Genomic DNA, 10,198 nt, shown 5'->3' with positions numbered 1-10,198 from the left:
GTCACCAGGTGGCTGCCTGGTCGATCAGGGCTTCCACTTCGGCGTTCTTTTTCAATCGGGCAGCCCTTCTCTGGCTCAAGGAGCTCCAGGACCGCATTCCCCACTCTGACACCAGGGCCCATCAAGACCTCAATAAGATCTCAGCAGCTCTAGAATATTCAGCTGACGCAACACTGAATGCCACCAGGTTTGCTGCAAAGGCCCTTGGTTCCTCTGTCACATCACACCGTCTTCTGTGGCTCAGAGGTTGGCAAGCGGACATGGGCAGTAAATGACAGCTAGCCTCTGCACCATATTCCACCGGAAGCCTGTTTGGTCCTCCCCTGGAGCCCCTTGTGATTGAGATGAGGGACAGGCGCAAGATTCTTCCTTCGGCCCACAGGCGGGCGGACACCCACTACTCACCCTATCCTCGGTTCCAGTCCTTTCGAGTCTCTGACTCCAACTCGTACCAGTCTCGCTACCAGTGTCCCGCACTGCCCAGATCCCAGCAACTTGACTCTCAGGTCAGATCAGGGGGCAAGTTTCCGCCTTGGCGGTCCTTTCAGGGTGGAAGGGGACGCTTCTCCAGGAGAGGTAGATCTCCCTTTTGGTGGCCAATATTCTTTTATGACCAATGGCAAGCTTCCATTTCTGATGCTTGGGTTTTGTCTACTATTAAATCGGGACTTTATTTGGAATTTCTCAGCCCTCCCCCTCCTGTTTTCCTCTCTTGCCCGGTTTCTCACAACCTGGCTAAGCAGGTCCTGGTCTCCTTGGCCATTCAGCATCTCCTCACTATCTGAGCAATTCAAAGGGTTCCTCCAGACCAATAGGGCCAGGGGTTTTACTCCCGGCTTTTTATTGTTAGGAAATCCTTGGGGGGCTGGAGGGCTATCCTAGACCTCAAGGCCTTGAAGCGGTACATAATCTATCACCGGTTCAAGATGCACACTCTTTTTTCCATCTTGGAATGGGTTAGGCCAGGGGATTTCCTTTCTTCCATCGATTTGACGGAGGCTTACCTCCACATCCCCATAACCCCCTCGCACTGCCAATTTCTTCGTTTTCACTACAAAGGGGAACATTTCCAATACAGGGCCTTGCCCTTAGGGTTTTTACTAAGGTCATGGCTGCCCTGATAGGACATATTTGCTCTATCCCTATCCATCTGCAATTTTATTTAGATTATATCCTCATTCTTTCTTCCTCCCTCCCTTCTGCCCGTCGGGATCTCTCTACAGTCCTCTCTCTCATTCAGAAGCAGGGGTTTTCGGTTAATTGGCCTAAGAGTCACCTTTCCCCGTCCACCCACATCCTACATTTGGGGGCGGCCATTGACATGGTGTCCTCCCAGGTGTCTCTATCCCCTGATCGCCAGGTGAGCCTTCGGGCTTTAGCTAGCCAGTGTGAGTCAGAGGGTTCTGCCTCCATCCTGAAGCTCTCTTGCCTGTTAGGCAAAATGGTTTCCACGTTCGGCATTGTCCCCTGGTCTCCCTTGCATAGCGGACAGCTGCAGTGGCTCCTGCTGCCACACCAAAGATCCGGACAAAGCACTTCACTGGCCTGCCTGAGACTGCCCCAGTCCGCCATCTCCTCTCTCCGGTGGTGGACTTCGGACGCCATATCACGGGGCAGCAGTTACAGGGAGCCTCTCCGCCTTGAGTTCACAACAGACACCAGCTTATCAGGTTGGGGTGCCCACCTGCAACATCACATGGCTCAGGGTCAATGGTCCGATCGGGAACGTCAACGCAACATCAATTTTCTGGAATTGAGAGCGGTCCACTTAGCCCTTGTCCACTTCCGCACCTTAGTGGAGGGCAAAGACATTCTGGTCCTAACGGACAACTTGTCAACAAAGGCGCACATCAACAAGATGGGGGGCACTCACTCCAGGGCCCTCCTGACAGAGACCATTCTACTGGGCCGCTGGGCCAAGGCCCACCTCAACTCCATCAAGGCGGACCACATATCAGGAGAGGCAAACATTCAGGCAGACGCCCTCAGCCGCACTCACGTGGACCAAGGAGAATGGAGCATCTCTCCAGCTCTCTTTCAGGAAATAGCTACCCAGTTCGGGAGCCCGGTGGTCGATCTCTTTGCCTCGGCAGCCAATCACCAACTGGCCAGGTACTTTTCTCGGTTCCCGGACCTGCGAGCCAAAGCCACGAATGCCCTGCGCTGTCCCTGGCTGGCCGGCCTGCTCTATGCATTCCCTCCTCTCCCGCTAATCCCTTGAGTAGTCCGGAAAATGCTGGACGAGGGAGCGGAACTCATCCTCATTGCCCCTCACTGGCTTCGGCGGTCATGGCATGTGGACTTGATCTCGCTGTCGACAGCCAACCATTGGCGCATCCTGGACGCCAAGATAGAACTTTCCCAGGGGACCCTCTGTACCCAGACCCCACGTGGCTCCAGCTAACCGTCTGGCAGTTGAGTGGCGCCTCTTGACGGCAGATTGCATTCCTTCTCGGGTTATTTCCATCATTCAAGCCGCTTGCCACCCGTCAACGAACCGCATCTATGAGGCCACGTGGGATGCCTTCTCATCCTGGTGCCGGCGTTTCGATGCTGATCTGCTGACCGCCTCTGTCATTCAGGTTCTCTCCTTCCTTCAGGATGGCTTCGAGGCGGGTTTGGCCCCTAACAAGCTCTGCCGCCAAGTGGCGGCTCTCGCTTCAGTCCTCTCCTGTGGCTCACCGGATTCCCTTTCTTGGCACCTGTTCATCCGCAATTTTCTGCGAGGAGCAACTAACCTGCGCCCACCAGCCATCCATAGATATCCTACCTGGAACCTCAGCAAGGTCCTTACGGCGCTGAATTCATCTCCATTTGAGCCTCTCCGCCAGGTCTCCCTCCGCTTCTTGTCTTTCAAAGTCTCCTTCCTCCTCTTCATCACCTCTGCTTGTCAGATCTCAGAGTTAGTTGCCCTCTCGGTCTGCAGTGACCTCTGTATCTTTCACAATGACAGGGTGGTCCTTCGCCTAGATCCGGCTTTCCTCCCCAAAGTCAATACCCTCTTCCACCGAGCGCAGCAGCTGGTTCTCCCTGACTTTTGCCCATGCCCAGCACATAGACTGGAATGTTCTTGGCACTCCCTTGACGTATGCAGGGCCCTGAAGATTTATATCACTAGGACCGCTCCCCTCCGCAAGACGGAGGCACTATTAATTTCTTTCCAGCCGGAATCTATCGGTTCCCGCGTCAAGAGTCCTATCCTGGGCCGCTGGATCAGGGCCACCATCATGACAGCCTACCAACAACTGAAACTCCTGGTGCCCCGCCACATCATGGCCCACTCGACCAGAAGTGCAGCCACATCGGCTGTGTGGGCGACCCAGGCCCCCCTGGAGGAAGTCTGCCGGGCGGCCATGTGGACTTTGATCTCTCCGTTCATCCGGCACTATTGAGTGGACTCATTCGCATCGGCAGACGCAGCCTTCAGCCGTCGGGTTTTGCAGGCAGTGCATCACTCTTAATGGCTTCCGGGCCGGAGCTATCCTTACCTGGAGGACATGCAGCTTTGGTATGTCCCCAGTCTGACTGCCATTTCCTTCCTTCCGGAGAATGGACGTTGGTCTTACCTGATACGTCCTTTCTCGATCAGAAGGAAACGGCAGTCAGCCCCATCCATCTGAGTCTGGCCCGGTGGGTTTGGCGGGGTGGGTGGATATTCTCTCTCGTTACAGGAAGACACGTCAGTCTGCACCAGAGCCCTCGCCGAAACACTGGGCCAGGAGGGCGGAGCTATTCAAATTTAGGAGACTCAGTCCCATGCTGCATAGAGGAGTCATACCCAGTCTGACTGCTGTTTCCTTCTGATCGAGAAAAGAGGTATCAGGTTAAGACCAACGTCCATTTTGGCATAAAATGGTAGGACACATAGAGATGTTAGCAATGACAACACTTGGGGTTTCATTTCATTTAGGTTTATGGGAGCCAGGTGTTTGCTGTTGCTCAAGTGTAAGGGGAGGTCATGCTACATATTTGCCACTTAAGCCTATGGAAGCTGTTTTTTTCTGCTTTATCCTATTTTTAAATACTGCCTACAAATTTCCTGTTGTATTCTAATGAGGAGACTGAGCCATAATTATATATGGTTATTATACCATTGCCACAACAATTCTAATGGTGGCCTAAGACTTTTGCATGGTATATATGGAGAGAGGGAAGTTGTTATCCAAATATTCTTTATCCATATATTCTGTACATACTCATTAATAAGCCCACCTGTGGAAACAGACCCTCAAATTTTAAATCAAAATGCAATGAAAAATGTGCCACCCACAGATAAGCCAATTGTGAATATTAAAATATAGAAAAAAATTGAGGGTTGGCTTATCTGCAAGTGGCACATTTTTCATGGTATACTAGTTAAAAATTCATGGATGGCTTTATGCAAGAATATACTGTAACCTGTAATGCAAAAGATAATTCTTCTCTTGAAGAAGAAAATAGAAAACTAATATCCTGTAATCTTCTTTTTGATTATTTTATAGAATCTAATCTAGAAAATTTGAGGCTTTTAAAAAATGCTTTTAACTGTTTCCATTCTTTTATGATTACATCTACAGAATATATTCTCCCAGAAAATAATTTTCTCTTTATATGCTTTTTTTTGGATGTAAGTATGTCCCGTATTAATTTGAGTAAACGTACAGGGGACCTTCTGGAGAATCATAACATCACTAGCTCAGTTATTATGCTTCATTTTAATGAAGCACAAGACTTAGGAGACTCATTTTTTTAAAAAAAGTACATAAATAGAATAACCATCGCACTTTGTTCAACAGGAATTAAATCTTGGTCTTCACTTAGATTGTTCATTGACTTTATTATCTTTCTACTTATTACATATTTTAGCATGTAAACTTTACTACAAAATGGATAAAAGTCACATGTGCCAAACCAGAAAATATACAAACAACATTCTTCATAGGGACAGTGGCCACTAACAGTTATACACAACTGCACATCACATAAATTCTTTTTTTCTGGAATAAAAACTATTTGTCTACTTATTGTCCCTACAACTCAAGAACAATTAATAAGAAGTATAAACATAGAACCATTTGATTTCTTCAATACAAAGCACTACACAAATGTCATAGACATAGAAAGTTTGCTCGCAAATATTCTCCATTTAATATTTTAGAGCTAAAAATATATTTCAAAGGCATCTTTAATTAAATCCATCTAGGGCTGTTGGGGTTGATTGAACTCTCTTTCTCATTTCCACAGCCACCCTCTTCTATCCAATCTTGCAGCTTTACATTCTTGGAAGAAGCTGATATGATGTACTGTAGCTGAGACCTAAAATTGTACAACTGTCTATAAAAATATATAATTTTATTTCCCTTGTTGAAGGCCTGCATTGCTAAGCCTTCAATTTCTACGTTAATTTCATGTACATAGAACTTCAAGACACACACAGAGTACACATGCCACATTCTTCTAGACACAACTATTATTCTAATTAGCAATGCAATGAAAGGCAATATGTCAAAGATACACATAATTTCCACTTATTAACATATGGCACAATTTAGCAGTATCTTTTATGTGCTTCCTCTACTTTGTGTTCTTTAAATGTACCCAAACCATGATTTTTAATACAAGTCTTAAGTTCAAGAATACATTTTTGCTCAAAAAGGCAGGCAAACTTGGAGTACCAGTACCAGTTGCACAGGTATCTATTGTCTTTGGATGGCATCATCCAGACCTAGGGCTAGAAGTTTGGAAAATAGCATATGCAGTTGGCCAAAAGATCACACCCTTCTCCATAGCCTCACTTTAATCTAAAGCAGTAGGAGGGTAATGTGTTTCTTTGCTATTATATTTGCTTTTTATATTTTGCCAATTTCACCATAAACGCCACTTCCATTCTTTTAGGTTTTATTTTAAGGATTAAATTTTACACTTCTTAAAAATCTGAGAAAGCACAAATGCATTTGCATGTGTACCATCTCTAAAGGAGGAAGTTCAGTATTCTAATTAAGCTGGAATTCGGATGCCATTTCCCATGCAGGTGATCTACTAACTACTTAATACCTAACACAGTGTTTTACATTTGAATGAAATAGTTCAATAAGGTTCTCAAATTGCAACTGTGTTCAATTAGCACTCCAAGTCTTGTTACCTTGTGATTAATATGATTTAAGTTTGTACAGAATGATTTCTAACTATGATCCATTTGGAAAGGAGAAATATTAGGCCACAGTTTACATCACAAACAGACATGGTCCACAACATTTCAAGTTTAAAAGCAGGAGATTCTTGGGAAAAAAAATATGAGAGTGGTCTATTAATTAATTGATATTGCTGGCTCTAATATTCTTTTCCCATTAGAAGTTTCCAGTTCTTATAAATGCAGATTTTTGTGTAAGCAGCTCAGAGATCAGAATAACTGATCAATAATATAGTCAGTTTCTGTATACTTTTTCCCAAATATCTTCGTACTGAATGTGAGAGTGCAAAGGTAATTTAATGTAGTAGCAAGCACTGATCAACCCCCTATCTCTTAGCCTTAATCTAAAGGCTATGGGCTATTGCTGGGATTAGAGCCACCAAATCAACAATGATCAGAAGAGGGGAAAAGATAAAATTAATTGTTACATGTCTGGCAATTTCTAAAGTTCAGTTGTAGATTCAGTCACTTTGAATATCCCTAACTTACTTTGTAAACATATTGAACTACGTAGATGTGCAGAATATGTAATGAAATGCTCATCATCCATTTTACCTACACTTTATATAGATAAAACCTCATTACAAGGGCTATGTAGTCCTTTGGAATTGATCTCCAAAAGGTACTTTTGGTCCTGCATGTAATACTTTAAAACATCTGCTTAGTCTTGGGAAACAAAATGGCTGATTTAATGCACTGCAGACAAGTGCAACCTTTGTGTTCATGAATATTCCAAATAAAACATCCAAAGCTTTGTATAGTTCTTCTCCATACAACTTAATTAAAGGATACAAATAACCATGCCACTTTAGAATGAAAATGCTCATTCTTCAGGGTAGATTGGACCCTTCGTATGAACTCATGGTTATTTGACTGTTGATTCTCTTTAGACAGTTCACATGCTGATAATGATCCTCAGCCACCATTCACATTATGATCCTCAATCATCATCCACATGTTTACATCAAATAATGAAAAAAAATAAAAATAAAGGCCACCTGATTTAACAGCACTATAAAACTAATCTGGTTTTGTTTAAGTTTGACGTACCTTACAACAAAAAGAAAATCTAACCATAGTTATGCACAGTAGTATTGAATAAAGATAATTTTATTACAATCTTTCTTGCTATATATTATGAATCAAGAAACAAGTATGATCACAGTATCAGAAAGACAATAATTAACACCACCCAGTCAAGATTACAGATCAGGGAACTCAAGGCAGTATCTTTAGCTAGAAATCTTGGTCCTCTAAATTCTTTGTAAAGTATTGCGTTGATCAGATTTGCTGCATTTTGAATACAATTTGGTAAAGAAATATCAAAATAAAGCAGTTTTAATATATGTACATGCTTCTCAAAAGCATGTTAAAATGCAAAGATTTGTATGTTTTCACACACGTGTTTCTACTTATTTTCTACATGTTATTATGTTCAAGGTTGTGAGAAAGAACTGAATACATTAAAGTTAATTAAAGCTTCATTTTATATGAATTTTGGTCCTGCTGGGGAGCTAGTAAAAGATTACAGTATGTGCAAATGTAGTCGAGGTTCCCCACTCAGTATATTTTAAAGAAAAAAATAACTTCAGGAAGATAATTAATTGCTTAACTATTTCCCCGCTATTGATTTCTGTGCACAACATTGTCATCTTCTGAAGCCATTTTGTTTAAAATCTAAGCATGTCAGAATTCAGTTACACGTTTTTAAAGAACATAATTAGCTTCTTCTGAATCACAAACAATTCAAACCATATTAATAAAAATTAGTTTCATAGATATACTGAAACGGTCCTTGCCAAAAGTGGGATGCATATGAGCAAGAAATTATCACCACCATTCATTTTTGTTAAAACAACTATTAAAAAGTATGGTAGTAGTAGTTATTCAACTTAGTGTTATATGTCAATACTTCTGCCAGTATTAAAATACACACTATTTAACTTTTTTAGATCCAACATGTTTCTTATCCAGCTAGGCCAGATCAGTTAGTCCAGATCAGCTTTGTATCCATATGTCTTTCCGTGTGTGTGTGTGTGGAGAGGGAGGGAGGGAGGGAGGGAGGGAGGGAGAGAGAGAGAGAGAGAGAGAGAGAGAGAGAGAGAGAGAGAGAGAGAGAGAGAGAGAGAGAGAGAGAGAGAAAGAATGAGTCTAGTTCCTTGCATTAAAGTATCTTAAGTTGCTGATGCTGAAAAACATAATTAGGTTCACACTTTAGGAAAATGGCTAAAGCCAAGCCAAGAAACCACTTTATTGTTTGTATTATTCAGCCAGTGATTTTGCTATGGTTTATGACAGGGACTGGTAACCTTTAGAAATGGTCGTTATCATTATACAATCTCACACAATAGTGAAAATGCCAAAACTGCATTTTTGTAATGCCAAAATAATATACAATTATCTCATCCTGAGTTCCCACAAAAGAATGGTAAGATTCCATGTGAGAGCTCAACATTTTAAAAGAAGTAGCATTCTGCAGGCCTTATTTAGAAATTTTGATGCCTATGTGTTACTCAAACCCACCTATGGCTATAGTAAATCCTTGCCTCTCTTCTGATCCATTTCACTGCTCTTTGGGGAAAAAATGAACACAGAGAGATGATTGAATACTGCCAGCATCTTCTTTCCTTATATCTCATTCCAGATAAAAGCAAATGTGTGAGGATAGTGCTGGTGCCCGACATGTATACTCGGGGAACAGTCATCTATAGTATATATATATTGAAACTCAGTTGAGGATAAAAATGACATGGATGGGCCTGTAAGTAGGACAACTACTCTATGAAATGTTCTTTCCTTTAAATGAATATGCCAATATATGAAGTATTTGTTAGTAGCTTTGTGTACTTCTGATTCCAAAAGTATTTGGAACTGGTTGCTAAAAGAAAAAACAGTCATAGGAAAACCGAATCACTGTTCTATGCAATATGTTGATTTACTGTATATATAATCAGATAATGTAAAGCAATTAAAAATTTCAGCAACTACCAATGTTCTTGATAACACTGAACTTTTATATTTCCTTTTCTTTAGTGACTTCCTGTTGAGTCTCAAACATAAGAATCAATGTCTATAGCAGGAACAAAAGTGTTTGCTGAATTTTCCTCAAAATTAGGGGAATGATTAAAATTAGCCAGCACAGAATTAAAAATACAGATAAATAATATTTAGTATTAAAATACATCATTTTAAAGTAATATATAAAATTTATTATAAAATGAAGATGAAGGTTGAATTTGAAGGGATCTTTTCTTTCCTCCAAAAGGAATATTTTGCTGTTCTCCAGACTAGCTGGATGCCTGGCTAAGGTTACAGTTGTACTGGCTTGGTGATTATTCTATAAGAGAAGGCATTTGAAAAGGTTTGACATAATTAAAATTCTGCATTGAATAAACATTCACTTTTTCTTTAAAAATAAAATGATTCTCATTTATCTAAAAAAAAAAACAAAAAACAACCCAAATTCCAAATGCTCAGTTTGAGTTAATACATACTGGTTAACTTATGACAAGAGAGCTAATTTTGTAAAAGCCTAATTCTCCTAGAAAATTACCAGTTCAACTGGTAGCATATTTTTTATTATTGCAGCTTTAAATATCTATTTTTCTATGAAAGATGATGAGTCTCAATATAGGTTGCCCCAGATTTAGGAATATTATGGCACTAATTCACCTACTAGGAGCACAGGGCAAGAATGATGATTATCAATTTTCAAATTTCCCCAAATTGTGAGTAGTGATATAAGTAGAATGCAACTTTAATCCTTGATATGTTTTATATTCTTTTAAATGTCCAGATAAGCTTAACAGATGTAAAGTCTCTGTGCTCAGGTATTTTTTTCCCAAAACTATATTCCCCTAGTCCAAATACTATGTTGGATCTAGGAAGGGCAGTGAATCCCTACCTAGCTATTCAATCCAATCAGTATCCAATACTGATATTGCATTTTTAAAAAAAGTTAGAATGGCAATTGTTAACATAACTGCTTTGTTTGGTTCTGTTGGCAGGAATCTCATGTGGTAATAGATT

General features: G+C 41.3%; 1 protein-coding gene across 2 annotated transcripts in view; it reads right to left on the bottom strand.

The window, feature by feature from the left end:
* Window positions 1-4,796: 4,796 nt before the first annotated feature.
* Window positions 4,797-10,198, bottom strand: part of PDXK (pyridoxal kinase) — a 51,867-nt gene continuing 46,465 nt past the window's right edge. For both annotated transcript variants that reach the window (XR_015734484.1, XM_034423906.3), the window contains exon 12: window positions 4,797-9,506. The gene's annotated coding sequence lies outside the window, so the exon portion shown is untranslated. The remainder of the gene's footprint in view (window positions 9,507-10,198) is intronic.

This window comes from Pantherophis guttatus, chromosome 5 (genome assembly GCF_059756535.1).
Source record: "Pantherophis guttatus breed Tessera chromosome 5, ASM5975653v1, whole genome shotgun sequence".
NCBI lineage: Eukaryota > Metazoa > Chordata > Lepidosauria > Squamata > Colubridae > Pantherophis > Pantherophis guttatus.
The sequence above is the reverse complement of the archived record's forward strand: the minus strand, read 5'-3'. Positions and strand labels throughout refer to the sequence as shown.